At 59.7% G+C, this 16,370-nt stretch overlaps 1 long non-coding RNA gene across 1 annotated transcript in view; it reads left to right on the top strand.

Annotated features, from left to right (window-relative positions):
- The first annotated feature begins 862 nt into the window (after positions 1-862).
- Positions 863-16,370, top strand: part of LOC147343327 (uncharacterized) — a 58,313-nt gene continuing 42,805 nt past the window's right edge. The window contains exons 1-2 of the long non-coding RNA XR_015156046.1: positions 863-3,749; positions 5,147-16,370. The exon at positions 5,147-16,370 is cut by the window's right edge and continues 42,805 nt beyond it. This is a non-coding gene — a long non-coding RNA (uncharacterized LOC147343327). The remainder of the gene's footprint in view (positions 3,750-5,146) is intronic.

Here is a 16,370-nt window from a genome sequence, read left to right as displayed (position 1 = left end):
ACAGGGATCTCGGGGTTGCATTCCAGAAGCACCCGGGGAGACAGGCATTCATCTCGAGTGGAAGCAAAGAACCCCGCTCTGCTCTCGAGTCGCGACGGGTATCTCTTGGAGCTCACTGGGTGGACTAAAGGGAGTCAAGCCTCCTGAGGCGTTTGGAGAGAGGTCGCGAGGTTGACCTCTAGGTCATGCAGGAGACGAAGGGCCTCATCTCCGCGATGACGGGGGAGTCTCGGGATGGTTCTCGAGCGGCGGCCCCAGGGTGTGGTTTCTCAAGAGGTACGACGGCGAGGTCAGTGAGCCTCTCGTGGGGCGCCAGGGAAGTCGGGTCTCCATGCGAGTGGCGAGGGGGAGCGCGTCATTGCTCTCGAGTCATGGTAGGGGAACCTGGCCTCGAGACGTGTTGAAGAAGGTCTCTCGAGGTCTTTCTCGGGTTGAGGCAGGAAACCCTGGCTTCCCTCGACTTGTGCAGGTGACCTCAGGAGGCTTCTCATGGTGGCTCTGAAAAGCCAGGGAAACTGGAGGTGGGAGGGGCCTCTCGGGACTCCACGGGGTTTGGTGCATTGGAAGAGGGCCTCATCTCCAGTTGAGGCAGGAACCTCAGGGTTCCTCTGATTTCAGACTCCGATCGCAGGGTCCCTGCAGACTGGGGACAGGAGAGTCAGGCCTCGTCTTGGGTTGAGGCATGGAACTCCGCTTGCCTCTCGAGGTGTCCCCGGGGAGAGAGGCCACCTGTCGAGCTGTATTTGGAACCTGGGGGTTTTTTCCGGACGATGCACGGGCGAGTCACTGCCCCTTCGTGTTGACATCATTCACAGGGCGGAGTTCAGAGAGGAGTCCGAGCATCGGGTTCTTACCCAGAGGGGCCCGGGAAATCGGGGTGCTTCGCAATGTGGAAGCACCCACGAGGCCACGTCTGGAATGTCGTCGTGAGACCGGCCTCATCCTGAGGTGCGACCGGAAGGTCGGGAACCCCTTCCAGACAAAGCAGGGGAGTCGACCCTCCTGTCGAGATCAGGAGGGTAGAAGGGGCTCAGAGGAAGTGGTGCCGGAAAACCTCGGTGTTCCTCTCCAGGGAGACCGGGATGCCGGGGAAATTTGTGGGGGCGCATCAAGGGTGCCAAGTACCGTTTCGACCTCCCATTCCTAACGTGGGACTTCTCCTGAGACTCTGTAGCGGGAAAGGGCTTCATCTTGCGATGACGGGGGAACCACGTGGTTTTTCTCGAGTTGCGGCGGGATTCTCGAGTTTCGACGGGGAATTCAGAATGCCTCTTGTGTTGGCCCCGGGAAGTCCAATCTTCCATTCGAGTTGTGAAGGCAAGCTGGGGATTGCTCTCGAGTGACTGCAGGGCCAATAGACCTCATCTAGGCTTGTGTCCAGAAGCCAATGTTCCTCTCCAGGGGCGACCGGGATCTCGGGGTTGCATTCCAGACGCACCCGGGGAGACAGGCATTCATCTCGAGTGGAAGCAAAGAACCCCGCTCTGCTCTCGAATCGCGACGGGTATCTCTTGGAGCTCACTGGGTGGACTCAAGGGAGTCAAGCCTCCTGAGGCGTTTGGAGAGAGGCCGCGAGATTGGCCTCTAGGCCATGCAGGAGACGAAGGCCCTCATCTCCGCGATGACGGGGGAGTCTCGGGGTGGTTCTCGAGCGGCGGCCCCAGGGTGCAGATTCTCACGAGGTACGACGGCGAGGTCAGTGAGCCTCTCGTGGGGCGCCAGGGAAGTCGGGTCTCCATGCGAGTGGCGAGGGGGAGCGCGTCATTGCTCTCGAGTCATGGTAGGGGAACCTGGCCTCGAGACGTGTTGAAGAAGGTCTCTCGAGGTCTTTCTCGGGTTGAGGCAGGAAACCCTGGCTTCCCTCGACTTGTGCAGGTGACCTCAGGGGGCTTCTCATGCTGGCTCTGAGAAGTCAGGGAAACTGGAGGTGGGAGGGGCCTCTCGGGACTCCACGGGGTTTGGTGCATTGGAAGAGGGCCTCATCTCCAGTTGAGGCCGGAACCTCAGGGTTCCTCTGATTTCAGACTCCGATCGCAGGGTCCCTGCAGACTGGGGACAGGAGAGTCAGGCCTCGTCTTGGGTTGAGGCATGGAACTCCGCTTGCCTCTCGAGATGTCCCCGGGGAGAGAGGCCGCTTGTCGAGCTGTATTTGGAACCTGGGGTTTTTCCCGAACGATGCACGGAAAAACTGCCCCTTCGTGTTGACTTCATTCACAGGGTGGAGTTCGGAGAGGTGTCCGGGCATCGGGTTCTTATCAAGAGGGGACCGGGAAATCGGGGTCCAAGGAATGTGGAACCACCCACGAGGCCACGTCTGGAATGTCTTCGTGAGACCGGCCTCATCCTGAGGTGCGACCGGAAGGTCGGGAACCCCTTCCAGACAAAGCAGGGGAGTCGACCCTCCTGTCCAGATCAGGAGGGGAGAAAGGGCTCAGAGGAGGGGGTGCCGGAAAACCTCAGTGTTCCTCTCGAGGGAGACCGGGATTTCGGGGAACTTTGTGGGTCGCATCAAGGGTGCCAAGTGCCCTTTCGACCTCCAGTTCCTAACGTGGGACTTCTCCTGAGGCGCTGTAGCGGGAAAGGGCTTCATCTTGCGATGACGGGGGAGCCACGTGGTTTTTCTCGAGTTACGGCGGGATTCTCGAGTTACGACGGGGAATTCAGGATGCCTCTTGTGTTGGCCCAGGCAAGTCCAATCTTCCATGCGAGTTGCGAAGGAAAGCTGGGGATTGCTCTCGAGTGACTGCAGGGCCAATAGACCTCATCTAGGCTTGTGTCCAGAAGACAATGTTCCTCTCCAGGGGCGACAGGGATCTCGGGGTTGCATTCCAGACGCACCCGGGGAGACAGGCATTCATCTCGAGTGGAAGCAAAGAACCCCGCTCTGCTCTCGAATCGCGACGGGTATCTCTTGGAGCTCACTGGGTGGACTCAAGGGAGTCAAGCCTCCTGAGGCGTTTGGAGAGAGGTCGCGAGATTGGTCTCTAGGCCATGCAGGAGACGAAGGCCCTCATCTCTCGATGACGGGGGAATCTCGGGGTTGTTCTCGAGCGGCGGCCCCAGTGTGCGGTTTCTCACGAGGTACGACGGCGAGGTCAGTGAGCCTCTCGTGGGGCGCCAGGGAAGTCGGGTCTCCATGCGAGTGGCGAGGGGGAGCGCGTCACTGCTCCCGAGCCATGGTAGGGGAATCTGGCCTCGAGACGTGTTGAAGAAGGTCTCTCGAGGTCTTCCTCGGGTTGAGGCAGGAAACCCCAGGTTCCCTCGACTTGTGCAGGTGACTTCAGGGGGCTTCTCATGGTGGCTCTGAGAAGCCAGGGAAACTGGAGGTGGGAGGGGCCTCTCGGGACCCCACTGGGTTTGGTGCATTGGAAGAGGGCCTCATGTCCAGTTGAGGCAGGAACCGCAGGCTACCTCTGATTTCAGACTCCGATCGCAGGCTCCCTGCAGACTGGGGACAGGAGAGTCAGGCCTCGTCTTGGGTTGAGGCATGGAACTCCGCTTGCCTCTCGAGATGTCTCCGGGGAGAGAGGCCGCTTGTCGAGCTGGATTTGGAACCTGGGGTTTTTTCCGAACGATGCACGGAAAAACTGCCCCTTCGTGTTGACTTCATTCACAGGGTGGAGTTCGGAGAGGTGTCCGGGCATCGGGTTCTTATCAAGAGGGGACCGGGAAATCGGGGTCCTACGGAATGTGGAACCACCCACGAGGCCACGTCTGGAATGTCTTCGTGAGACCGGCCTCATCCTGAGGTGCTTCCGGAAGGACGGGAACCCCTTGCAGACAAAGCAGGGGAGTCGACCCTCCTGTCCAGATCAGGAGGGGAGAAAGGGCTCAGAGGAGGGGGTGCCGGAAAACCTCAGGGTTCCTCTCGAGGGAGACCAGGATTTCGGGGAACTTTGTGGGTCGCATCAAGGGTGCCAAGTGCCCTTTCGACCTCCAGTTCCTAACGTGGGACTTCTCCTGAGGCGCTGTAGCGGGAAAGGGCTTCATCTTGCGATGACGGGGGAGCCACGTGGTTTTTCTCGAGTTACGGCGGGATTCTCGAGTTACGACGGGGAATTCAGGATGCCTCTTGTGTTGGCCCAGGCAAGTCCAATCTTCCACTCGAGTTGCGAAGGAAAGCTGGGGATTGCTCTCGAGTGACTGCAGGGCCAATAGACCTCATCTAGGCTTGTGTCCAGAAGCCAATGTTCCTCTCCAGGGGCGACCGGGATCTCGGGGTTGCATTCCAGACGCACCCGGGGAGACAGGCATTCATCTCGAGTGGAAGCAAAGAACCCCGCTCTGCTCTCGAATCGCGACGGGTATCTCTTGGAGCTCACTGGGTGGACTCAAGGGAGTCAAGCCTCCTGAGGCGTTTGGAGAGAGGTCGCGAGATTGGTCTCCAGGCCATGCAGGAGACGAAGGCCCTCATCTCTCGATGACGGGGGAATCTCGAGGTTGTTCTCGAGCGGCGGCCCCAGTGTGCGGTTTCTCACGAGGTACGACGGCGAGGTCAGTGAGCCTCTCGTGGGGCGCCAGGGAAGTCGGGTCTCCACGCGAGTGGCGAGGGGGAGCGCGTCACTGGTCCCGAGCCATGGTAGGGGAATCTGGCCTCGAGACGTGTTGAAGAAGGTCTCTCGAGGTCTTTTCGGGTTGAGGCAGGAATCCCTGGGTTCCCTCGACTTGTGCAGGTGACCTCAGGTGGCTTCTCATGGTGGCTCTGAGAAGCCAGGGAAACTGGAGGTGGGAGGGGCCTCTCGGGACCCCACTGGGTTTGGTGCATTGGAAGAGGGCCTCATCTCCGGTTGAGGCAGGAACCGCAGGGTACCTCTGATTTCAGACTCCGATCGCAGGGTCCCTGCAGACTGGGGACAGGAGAGTCAGGCCTCGTCTTGGGTTGAGGCATGGAACTCCGCTTGCCTCTCGAGATGTCCCCGGGAGAGAGGCCGCTTGTCGAGCTGGATTTGGAACCTGGGGTTTTTCCCGAACGATGCACGGAAAAACTGCCCCTTCGTGTTGACTTCATTCACAGGGTGGAGTTCGGAGAGGTGTCCGGGCATCGGGTTCTTATCAAGAGGGGACCGGGAAATCGGGGTCCAAGGAATGTGGAACCACCCACGAGGACACGTCTGGAATGTCTTCGTGAGACCGGCCTCATCCTGAGGTGCGACCGGAAGGTCGGGAACCCCTTCCAGACAAAGCAGGGGAGTCGACCCTCCTGTCCAGATCAGGAGGGGAGAAAGGGCTCAGAGGAGGGGGTGCCGGAAAACCTCAGTGTTCCTCTCGAGGGAGACCGGGATTTCGGGGAACTTTGTGGGTCGCATCAAGGGTGCCAAGTGCCCTTTCGACCTCCAGTTCCTAACGTGGGACTTCTCCTGAGGCGCTGTAGCGGGAAAGGGCTTCATCTTGCGATGACGGGGGAGCCACGTGGTTTTTCTCGAGTTACGGCGGGATTCTCGAGTTACGACGGGGAATTCAGGATGCCTCTTGTGTTGGCCCAGGCAAGTCCAATCTTCCACTCGAGTTGCGAAGGAAAGCTGGGGATTGCTCTCGAGTGACTGCAGGGCCAATAGACCTCATCTAGGCTTGTGTCCAGAAGCCAATGTTCCTCTCCAGGGGCGACCGGGATCTCGAGGTTGCATTCCAGACGCACCCGGGGAGACAGGCATTCATCTCGAGTGGAAGCAAAGAACCCCGCTCTGCTCTCGAATCGCGACGGGTATCTCTTGGAGCTCACTGGGTGGACTCAAGGGAGTCAAGCCTCCTGAGGCGTTTGGAGAGAGGACGCGAGATTGGTCTCCAGGCCATGCAGGAGACGAAGGCCCTCATCTCTCGATGACGGGGGAATCTCGGGGTTGTTCTCGAGCGGCGGCCCCAGTGTGCGGTTTCTCACGAGGTACGACGGCGAGGTCAGTGAGCCTCTCGTGGGGCGCCAGGGAAGTCGGGTCTCCATGCGAGTGGCGAGGGGGAGCGCGTCACTGCTCCCGAGCCATGGTATGGGAATCTGGCCTCGAGACGTGTTGAAGAAGGTCTCTCGAGGTCTTTCTCGGGTTGAGGCAGGAAACCCTGGGTTCCCTCGACTTGTGCAGGTGACCTCAGGGGGCTTCTCATGGTGGCTCTGAGAAGCCAGGGAAACTGGAGGTGGGAGGGGCCTCTCGGGACCCCACTGGGTTTGGTGCATTGGAAGAGGGCCTCATCTCCAGTTGAGGCAGGAACCGCAGGCTACCTCTGATTTCAGACTCCGATCGCAGGGTCCCTGCAGACTGGGGACAGGAGAGTCAGGCCTCGTCTTGGGTTGAGGCATGGAACTCCGCTTGCCTCTCGAGATGTCCCCGGGGAGAGAGGCCGCTTGTCGAGCTGGATTTGGAACCTGGGGTTTTTCCCGAACGATGCACGGAAAAACTGCCCCTTCGTGTTGACTTCATTCACAGGGTGGAGTTCGGAGAGGTGTCCGGGCATCGGGTTCTTATCAAGAGGGGACCGGGAAATCGGGGTGCTACGGAATGTGGAACCACCCACGAGGCCACGTCTGGAATGTCTTCGTGAGACCGGCCTCATCCTGAGGTGCGACCGGAAGGTCGGGAACCCCTTGCAGACAAAGCAGGGGAGTCGACCCTCCTGTCCAGATCAGGAGGGGAGAAAGGGCTCAGAGGAGGGGGTGCCGGAAAACCTCAGGGTTCCTCTCGAGGGAGACCGGGATTTCGGGGAACTTTGTGGGTCGCATCAAGGGTGCCAAGTGCCCTTTCGACCTCCAGTTCCTAACGTGGGACTTCTCCTGAGGCGCTGTAGCGGGAAAGGGCTTCATCTTGCGATGACGGGGGAGCCACGTGGTTTTTCTCGAGTTACGGCGGGATTCTCGAGTTACGACGGGGAATTCAGGATGCCTCTTGTGTTGGCCCAGGCAAGTCCAGTCTTCCACTCGAGTTACGAAGGAAAGCTGGGGATTGCTCTCGAGTGACTGCAGGGCCAATAGACCTCATCTAGGCTTGTGTCCAGAAGCCAATGTTCCTCTCCAGAGGCGACAGGGATCTCGGGGTTGCATTCCAGACGCACCCGGGGAGACAGGCATTCATCTCGAGTGGAAGCAAAGAACCCCGCTCTGCTCTCGAATCGCGACGGGTATCTCTTGGAGCTCACTGGGTGGACTCAAGGGAGTCAAACCTCCTGAGGCGTTTGGAGAGAGGTCGCGAGATTGGTCTCCAGGCCATGCAGGAGACGAAGGCCCTCATCTCTCGATGACGGGGGAAACTCGGGGTTGTTCTCGAGCGGCGGCCCCAGGGTGCGTTTTCTCACGAGGTACGACGGCGAGGTCAGTGAGCCTCTCGTGGGGCGCCAGGGAAGTCGGGTCTCCATGCGAGTGGCGAGGGGGAGCGCGTCACTGCTCCCGAGCCATGGTAGGGGAATCTGGCCTCGAGACGTGTTGAAGAAGGTCTCTCGAGGTCTTTCTCGGGTTGAGGCAGGAAACCCTGGGTTCCCTCGACTTGTGCAGGTGACCTCAGGGGGCTTCTCATGGTGGCTCTGAGAAGCCAGGGAAACTGGAGGTGGGAGGGGCCTCTCGGGACCCCACTGGGTTTGGTGCATTGGAAGAGGGCCTCATCTCCAGTTGAGGCAGGAACCGCAGGCTACCTCTGATTTCAGACTCCGATCGCAGGGTCCCTGCAGACTGGGGACAGGAGAGTCAGGCCTCGTCTTGGGTTGAGGCATGGAACTCCGCTTGCCTCTCGAGATGTCCCCGGGGAGAGAGGCCGCTTGTCGAGCTGGATTTGGAACCTGGGGTTTTTCCCGAACGATGCACGGAAAAACTGCCCCTTCGTGTTGACTTCATTCACAGGGTGGAGTTCGGAGAGGTGTCCGGGCATCGGGTTCTTATCAAGAGGGGACCGGGAAATCGGGGTCCAAGGAATGTGGAACCACCCACGAGGCCACGTCTGGAATGTCTTGGTGAGACCGGCCTCATCCTGAGGTGCGACCGGAAGGTCGGGAACCCCTTGCAGACAAAGCAGGGGAGTCGACCCTCCTGTCCAGATCAGGAGGGGAGAAAGGGCTCAGAGGAGGGGGTGCCGGAAAACCTCAGTGTTCCTCTCGAGGGAGACCGGGATTTCGGGGAACTTTGTGGGTCGCATCAAGGGTGCCAAGTGCCCTTTCGACCTCCAGTTCCTAACGTGGGACTTCTCCTGAGGCGCTGTAGCGGGAAAGGGCTTCATCTTGCGATGACGGGGGAGCCACGTGGTTTTTCTCGAGTTACGGCGGGATTCTCGAGTTACGACGGGGAATTCAGGATGCCTCTTGTGTTGGCCCAGGCAAGTCCAATCTTCCACTCGAGTTGCGAAGAAAAGCTGGGGATTGCTCTCGAGTGACTGCAGGGCCAATAGACCTCATCTAGGCTTGTGTCCAGAAGCCAATGTTCCTCTCCAGGGGCGACCGGGATCACGGGGTTGCATTCCAGACGCACCCGGGGAGACAGGCATTCATCTCGAGTGGAAGCAAAGAACCCCGCTCTGCTCTCGAATCGCGACGGGTATCTCTTGGAGCTCACTGGGTGGACTCAAGGGAGTCAAGCCTCCTGAGGCGTTTGGAGAGAGGTCGCGAGATTGGTCTCTAGGCCATGCAGGAGACGAAGGCCCTCATCTCTCCATGACGCGGGAATCTCGGGGTTGTTCTCGAGCGGCGGCCCCAGTGTGCGGTTTCTCACGAGGTACGACGGCGAGGTCAGTGAGCCTCTCGTGGGGCGCCAGGGAAGTCGGGTCTCCATGCGAGTGGCGAGGGGGAGCGCGTCACTGCTCCCGAGCCATGGTAGGGGAATCTGGCCTCGAGACCTGTTGAAGAAGGTCTCTCGAAGTCTTTCTCGGGTTGAGGCAGGAAACCCTGGGTTCCCTCGACTTGTGCAGGTGACCTCAGGGGGCTTCTCATGGTGGCTCTGAGAAGCCAGGGAAACTGGAGGTGGGAGGGGCCTCTCGGGACCCCACTGGGTTTGGTGCATTGGAAGAGGGCCTCATCTCCAGTTGAGGCAGGAACCGCAGGGTACCTCTGATTTCAGACTCCGATCGCAGGGTCCCTGCAGACTGGGGACAGGAGAGTCAGGCCTCGTCTTGGGTTGAGGCATGCAACTCCGCTTGCCTCTCGAGATGTCCCCGGGGAGAGAGGCCGTTTGTCGAGCTGGATTTGGAACCTGGGGTTTTTCCCGAACGATGCCCGGAAAAACTGCCCCTTCGTGTTGACTTCATTCTCAGGGTGGAGTTCGGAGAGGTGTCCGGGCATCGGGTTCTTATCAAGAGGGGACCGGGAAATCGGGGTCCTACGGAATGTGGAACCACCCACGAGGCCACGTCTGGAATGTCTTCGTGAGACCGGCCTCATCCTGAGGTGCGACCGGAAGGTCGGGAACCCCTTGCAGACAAAGCAGGGGAGTCGACCCTCCTGTCCAGATCAGGAGGGGAGAAAGGGCTCAGAGGAGGGGGTGCCGGAAAACCTCAGTGTTCCTCTCGAGGGAGACCGGGATTTCGGGGAACTTTGTGGGTCGCATCAAGGGTGCCAAGTGCCCTTTCGACCTCCAGTTCCTAACGTGGGACTTCTCCTGAGGCGCTGTAGCGGGAAAGGGCTTCATCTTGCGATGACGGGGGAGCCACGTGGTTTTTCTCGAGTTACGGCGGGATTCTCGAGTTACGACGGGGAATTCAGGATGCCTCTTGTGTTGGCCCAGGCAAGTCCAATCTTCCACTCGAGTTGCGAAGGAAAGCTGGGGATTGCTCTCGAGTGACTGCAGGGCCAATAGACCTCATCTAGGCTTGTGTCCAGAAGCCAATATTCCTCTCCAGGGGCGACCGGGATCTCGGGGTTGCATTCCAGACGCACCCGGGGAGACAGGCATTCATCTCGAGTGGAAGCAAAGAACCCCGCTCTGCTCTCGAATCGCGACGGGTATCTCTTGGAGCTCACTGGGTGGACTCAAGGGAGTCAAGCCTCCTGAGGCGTTTGGAGAGAGGTCGCGAGATTGGTCTCTAGGCCATGCAGGAGACGAAGGCCCTCATCTCTCGATGACGCGGGAATCTCGGGGTTGTTCTCAAGCGGCGGCCCCAGTGTGTGGTTTCTCACGAGGTACGACGGCGAGGTCAGTGAGCCTCTCGTGGGGCGCCAGGGAAGTCGGGTCTCCATGCGAGTGGCGAGGGGGAGCGCGTCACTGCTCCCGAGCCATGGTAGGGGAATCTGGCCTCGAGACGTGTTGAAGAAGGTCTCTCGAGGTCTTTCTCGGGTTGAGGCAGGAAACCCTGGGTTCCCTCGACTTGTGCAGGTGACCTCAGGGGGCTTCTCATGGTGGCTCTGAGAAGCCAGGGAAACTGGAGGTGGGAGGGGCCTCTCGGGACCCCACTGGGTTTGGTGCATTGGAAGAGGGCCTCATCTCCAGTTGAGGCAGGAACCGCAGGGTACCTCTGATTTCAGACTCCGATCGCAGGGTCCCTGCAGACTGGGGACAGGAGAGTCAGGCCTCATCTTGGGTTGAGGCATGGAACTCCGCTTGCCTCTCGAGATGTCCCCGGGGAGAGAGGCCGCTTGTCGAGCTGTATTTGGAACCTGGGGTTTTTCCCGAACGATGCACGGAAAAACTGCCCCTTCGTGTTGAGTTCATTCACAGGGTGGAGTTCGGAGAGGTGTCCGGGCATCGGGTTCTTATCAAGAGGGGACCGGGAAATCGGGGTCCAAGGAATGTGGAACCACCCACGAGGCCACGTCTGGAATGTCTTCGTGAGACCGGCCTCATCCTGAGGTGCGACCGGAAGGTCGGGAACCCCTTGGAGACAAAGCAGGGGAGTCGACCCTCCTGTCCAGATCAGGAGGGGAGAAAGGGCTCAGAGGAGGGGGTGCCGGAAAACCTCAGTGTTCCTCTCGAGGGAGACCGGGATTTCGGGGAACTTTGTGGGTCGCATCAAGGGTGCCAAGTGCCCTTTCGACCTCCAGTTCCTAACGTGGGACTTCTCCTGAGGCGCTGTAGCGGGAAAGGGCTTCATCTTACGATGACGGGGGAGCCACGTGGTTTTTCTCGAGTTACGGCGGGATTCTCGAGTTACGACGGGGAATTCAGGATGCCTCTTGTGTTGGCCCAGGCAAGTCCAATCTTCCACTCGAGTTGCGAAGGAAAGCTGGGGATTGCTCTCGAGTGACTGCAGGGCCAATAGACCTCATCTAGGCTTGTGTCCAGAAGCCAATGTTCCTCTCCAGGGGCGACCGGGATCTCGGGGTTGCATTCCAGACGCACCCGGGGAGACACGCATTCATCTCGAGTGGAAGCAAAGAACCCCGCTCTGCTCTCGAATCGCGACGGGTATCTCTTGGAGCTCACTGGGTGGACTCAAGGGAGTCAAGCCTCCTGAGGCGTTTGGAGAGAGGTCGCGAGATTGGTCTCTAGGCCATGCAGGAGACGAAGGCCCTCATCTCTCGATGACGGGGGAATCTCGGGGTTGTTCTCGAGCGGCGGCCCCAGTGTGCGGTTTCTCACGAGGTACGACGGTGAGGTCAGTGAGCCTCTCGTGGGGCGCCAGGGAAGTCGGGTCTCCATGCGAGTGGCGAGGGGGAGCGCGTCACTGCTCCCGAGCCATGGTAGGGGAATCTGGCCTCGAGACGTGTTGAAGAAGGTCTCTCGAGGTCTTTCTCGGGTTGAGGCAGAAAACCCTGGGTTCCCTCGACTTGTGCAGGTGACCTCAGGGGGCTTCTCATGGTGGCTCTGAGAAGCCAGGGAAACTGGAGGTGGGAGGGGCCTCTCGGGACCCCACTGGGTTTGGTGCATTGGAAGAGGGCCTCATCTCCAGGTGAGGCAGGAACCGCAGGGTACCTCTGATTTCAGACTCCGATCGCAGGGTCCCTGCAGACTGGGGACAGGAGAGTCAGGCCTCATCTTGGGTTGAGGCATGGAACTCCGCTTGCCTCTCGAGATGTCCCCGGGGAGAGAGGCCGCTTGTCGAGCTGTATTTGGAACCTGGGGTTTTTCCCGAACGAAGCACGGAAAAACTGCCCCTTCGTGTTGACTTCATTCACAGGGTGGAGTTCGGAGAGGTGTCCGGGCATCGGGTTCTTATCAAGAGGGGACCGGGAAATCGGGGTCCTACGGAATGTGGAACCACCCACGAGGCCACGTCTGGAATGTCTTCGTGAGACCGGCCTCATCCTGAGGTGCGACCGGAAGGTCGGGAACCCCTTGGAGACAAAGCAGGGGAGTCGACCCTCCTGTCCAGATCAGGAGGGGAGAAAGGGCTCAGAGGAGGGGGTGCCGGAAAACCTCAGTGTTCCTCTCGAGGGAGACCGGGATTTCGGGGAACTTTGTGGGTCGCATCAAGGGTGCCAAGTGCCCTTTCGACCTCCAATTCCTAACGTGGGACTTCTCCTGAGGCGCTGTAGCGGGAAAGGGCTTCATCTTGCGATGACGGGGGAGCCACGTGGTTTTTCTCGAGTTTCGGCGGGATTCTCGAGTTACGACGGGGAATTCAGGATGCCTCTTGTGTTGGCCCAGGCAAGTCCAATCTTCCACTCGAGTTGCGAAGGAAAGCTGGGGATTGCTCTCGAGTGACTTCAGGGCCAATAGACCTCATCTAGGCTTGTGTCCAGAAGCCAATGTTCCTCTCCAGGGGCGCCAGGGATCTCGGGGTTGCATTCCAGACGCACCCGGGGAGACAGGCATTCATCTCGAGTGGAAGCAAAGAACCCCGCTCTGCTCTCGAATCGCGACGGGTATCTCTTGGAGCTCACTGGGTGGACTCAAGGGAGTCAAGCCTCCTGAGGCGTTTGGAGAGAGGTCGCGAGATTGGTCTCTAGGCCATGCAGGAGACGAAGGCCCTCATCTCTCGATGACGGGGGAATCTCGGGGTTGTTCTCGAGCGGCGGCCCCAGTGTGCGGTTTCTCACGAGGTACGACGGCGAGGTCAGTGAGCCTCTCGTGGGGCGCCAGGGAAGTCGGGTCTCCATGCGAGTGGCGAGGGGGAGCGCGTCACTGCTCCCGAGCCATGGTAGGGGAATCTGGCCTCGAGACGTGTTGAAGAAGGTCTCTCGAGGTCTTCCTCGGGTTGAGGCAGGAAACCCCAGGTTCCCTCGACTTGTGCAGGTGACCTCAGGGGGCTTCTCATGGTGGCTCTGAGAAGCCAGGGAAACTGGAGGTGGGAGGGGCCTCTCGGGACCCCACTGGGTTTGGTGCATTGGAAGAGGGCCTCATCTCCAGTTGAGGCAGGAACCGCAGGCTACCTCTGATTTCAGACTCCGATCGCAGGCTCCCTGCAGACTGGGGACAGGAGAGTCAGGCCTCGTCTTGGGTTGAGGCATGGAACTCCGCTTGCCTCTCGAGATGTCCCCGGGGAGAGAGGCCGCTTGTCGAGCTGTATTTGGAACCTGGGGTTTTTCCCGAACGATGCACGGAAAAACTGCCCCTTCGTGTTGACTTCATTCACAGGGTGGAGTTCGGAGAGGTGTCCGGGCATCGGGTTCTTATCAAGAGGGGACCGGGAAATCGGGGTCCTACGGAATGTGGAACCACCCACGAGGCCACGTCTGGAATGTCTTCGTGAGACCGGCCTCATCCTGAGGTGCGACCGGAAGGTCGGGAACCCCTTGCAGACAAAGCAGGGGAGTCGACCCTCCTGTCCAGATCAGGAGGGGAGAAAGGGCTCAGAGGAGGGGGTGCCGGAAAACCTCAGGGTTCCTCTCGAGGGAGACCGGGATTTCGGGGAACTTTGTGGGTCGCATCAAGGGTGCCAAGTGCCCTTTCGACCTCCAATTCCTAACGTGGGACTTCTCCTGAGGCGCTGTAGCGGGAAAGGGCTTCATCTTGCGATGACGGGGGAGCCACGTGGTTTTTCTCGAGTTACGGCGGGATTCTCGAGTTACGACGGGGAATTCAGGATGCCTCTTGTGTTGGCCCAGGCAAGTCCAATCTTCCATTCGAGTTGCGAAGGAAAGCTGGGCATTGCTCTCGAGTGACTGCAGGGCCAATAGACCTCATCTAGGCTTGTGTCCAGAAGCCAATGTTCCTCTCCAGGGGCGACAGGGATCTCGGGGTTGCATTCCAGACGCACCCGGGGAGACAGGCATTCATCTCGAGTGGAAGCAAAGAACCCCGCTCTGCTCTCGAATCGCGACGGGTATCTCTTGGAGCTCACTGGGTGGACTCAAGGGAGTCAAGCCTCCTGAGGCGTTTGGAGAGAGGTCGCGAGATTGGTCTCTAGGCCATGCAGGAGACGAAGGCCCTCATCTCTCGATGACGGGGGAATCTCGGGGTTGTTCTCGAGCGGCGGCCCCAGTGTGCGGTTTCTCACGAGGTACGACGGCGACGTCAGGGAGCCTCTCGTGGGGCGCCAGGGAAGTCGGGTCTCCATGCGAGTGGCGAGGGGGAGCGCGTCACTGCTCCCGAGCCATGGTAGGGGAATCTGGCCTCGAGACGTGTTGAAGAAGGTCTCTCGAGGTCTTCCTCGGGTTGAGGCAGGAAACCCCAGGTTCCCTCGACTTGTGCAGGTGACCTCAGGGGGCTTCTCATGGTGGCTCTGAGAAGCCAGGGAAACTGGAGGTGGGAGGGGCCTCTCGGGACCCCACTGGGTTTGGTGCATTGGAAGAGGGCCTCATCTCCAGTTGAGGCAGGAACCGCAGGCTACCTCTGATTTCAGACTCCGATCGCAGGCTCCCTGCAGACTGGGGACAGGAGAGTCAGGCCTCGTCTTGGGTTGAGGCATGGAACTCCGCTTGCCTCTCGAGATGTCCCCGGGGAGAGAGGCCGCTTGTCGAGCTGTATTTGGAACCTGGGGTTTTTCCCGAACGATGCACGGAAAAACTGCCCCTTCGTGTTGACTTCATTCACAGGGTGGAGTTCGGAGAGGTGTCCGGGCATCGGGACCGGGAAATCAGGGTCCTACGGAATGTGGAACCACCCACGAGGCCACGTCTGGAATGTCTTCGTGAGACCGGCCTCATCCTGAGGTGCGACCGGAAGGTCGGGAACCCCTTGCAGACAAAGCAGGGGAGTCGACCCTCCTGTCCAGATCAGGAGGGGAGAAAGGGCTCAGAGGAGGGGGTGCCGGAAAACCTCAGTGTTCCTCTCGAGGGAGACCGGGATTTCGGGGAACTTTGTGGGTCGCATCAAGGGTGCCAAGTGCCCTTTCGACCTCCAGTTCCTAACGTGGGACTTCTCCTGAGGCGCTGTAGCGGGAAAGGGCTTCATCTTGCGATGACGGGGGAGCCACGTGGTTTTTCTCGAGTTACGGCGGGATTCTCGAGTTACGACGGGGAATTCAGGATGCCTCTTGTGTTGGCCAAGGCAAGTCCAGTCTTCCATTCGAGTTGCGAAGGAAAGCTGGGGATTGCTCTCGAGTGACTGCAGGGCCAATAGACCTCATCTAGGCTTGTGTCCAGAAGCCAATGTTCCTCTCCAGGGGCGACAGGGATCTCGGGGTTGCGTTCCAGACGCACCCGGGGAGACAGGCATTCATCTCGAGTGGAAGCAAAGAACCCCGCTCTGCTCTCGAATCGCGACGGGTATCTCTTGGAGCTCACTGGGTGGACTCAAGGGAGTCAAGCCTCCTGAGGCGTTTGGAGAGAGGTCGCGAGATTGGTCTCCAGGCCATGCAGGAGACGAAGGCCCTCATCTCTCGATGACGGGGGAATCTCGGGGTTGTTCTCGAGCGGCGGCCCCAGTGTGCGGTTTCTCACGAGGTACGACGGCGAGGTCAGTGAGCCTCTCGTGGGGCGCCAGGGAAGTCGGGTCTCCATGCGAGTGGCGAGGGGGAGCGCGTCACTGGTCCCGAGCCATGGTAGGGGAATCTGGCCTCGAGACGTGTTGAAGAAGGTCTCTCGAGGTCTTTCTCGGGTTGAGGCAGGAAACCCTGGGTTCCCTCGACTTGTGCAGGTGACCTCAGGGGGCTTCTCATGGTGGCTCTGAGAAGCCAGGGAAACTGGAGGTGGGAGGGGCCTCTCGGGACCCCACTGGGTTTGGTGCATTGGAAGAGGGCCTCATCTCCAGTTGAGGCAGGAACCGCAGGGTACCTCTCATTTCAGACTCCGATCGCAGGGTCCCTGCAGACTGGGGACAGGAGAGTCAGGCCTCGTCTTGGGTTGAGGCATGGAACTCCGCTTGCCTCTCGAGATGTCCCCGGGGAGAGAGGCCGCTTGTCGAGCTGTATTTGGAACCTGGGGTTTTTCCCGAACGATGCACGGAAAAACTGCCCCTTCGTGTTGACTTCATTCACAGGGTGGAGTTCGGAGAGGTGTCCGGGCATCGGGACCGGGAAATCAGGGTCCTACGGAATGTGGAACCAACCACGAGGCCAAGTCTGGAATGTCTTCGTGAGACCGGCCTCATCCTGAGGTGCGACCGGAAGGTCGGGAACCCCTTGCAGACAAAGCAGGGGAGTCGACCCTCCTGT

The sequence above is a fragment of the Bos grunniens genome, chromosome 27, assembly GCF_055505025.1.
Source record: "Bos grunniens cultivar Pamir isolate PY7600 chromosome 27, Bosgru_T2T1.0, whole genome shotgun sequence".
NCBI lineage: Eukaryota > Metazoa > Chordata > Mammalia > Artiodactyla > Bovidae > Bos > Bos grunniens.
The sequence above is the reverse complement of the archived record's forward strand: the minus strand, read 5'-3'. Positions and strand labels throughout refer to the sequence as shown.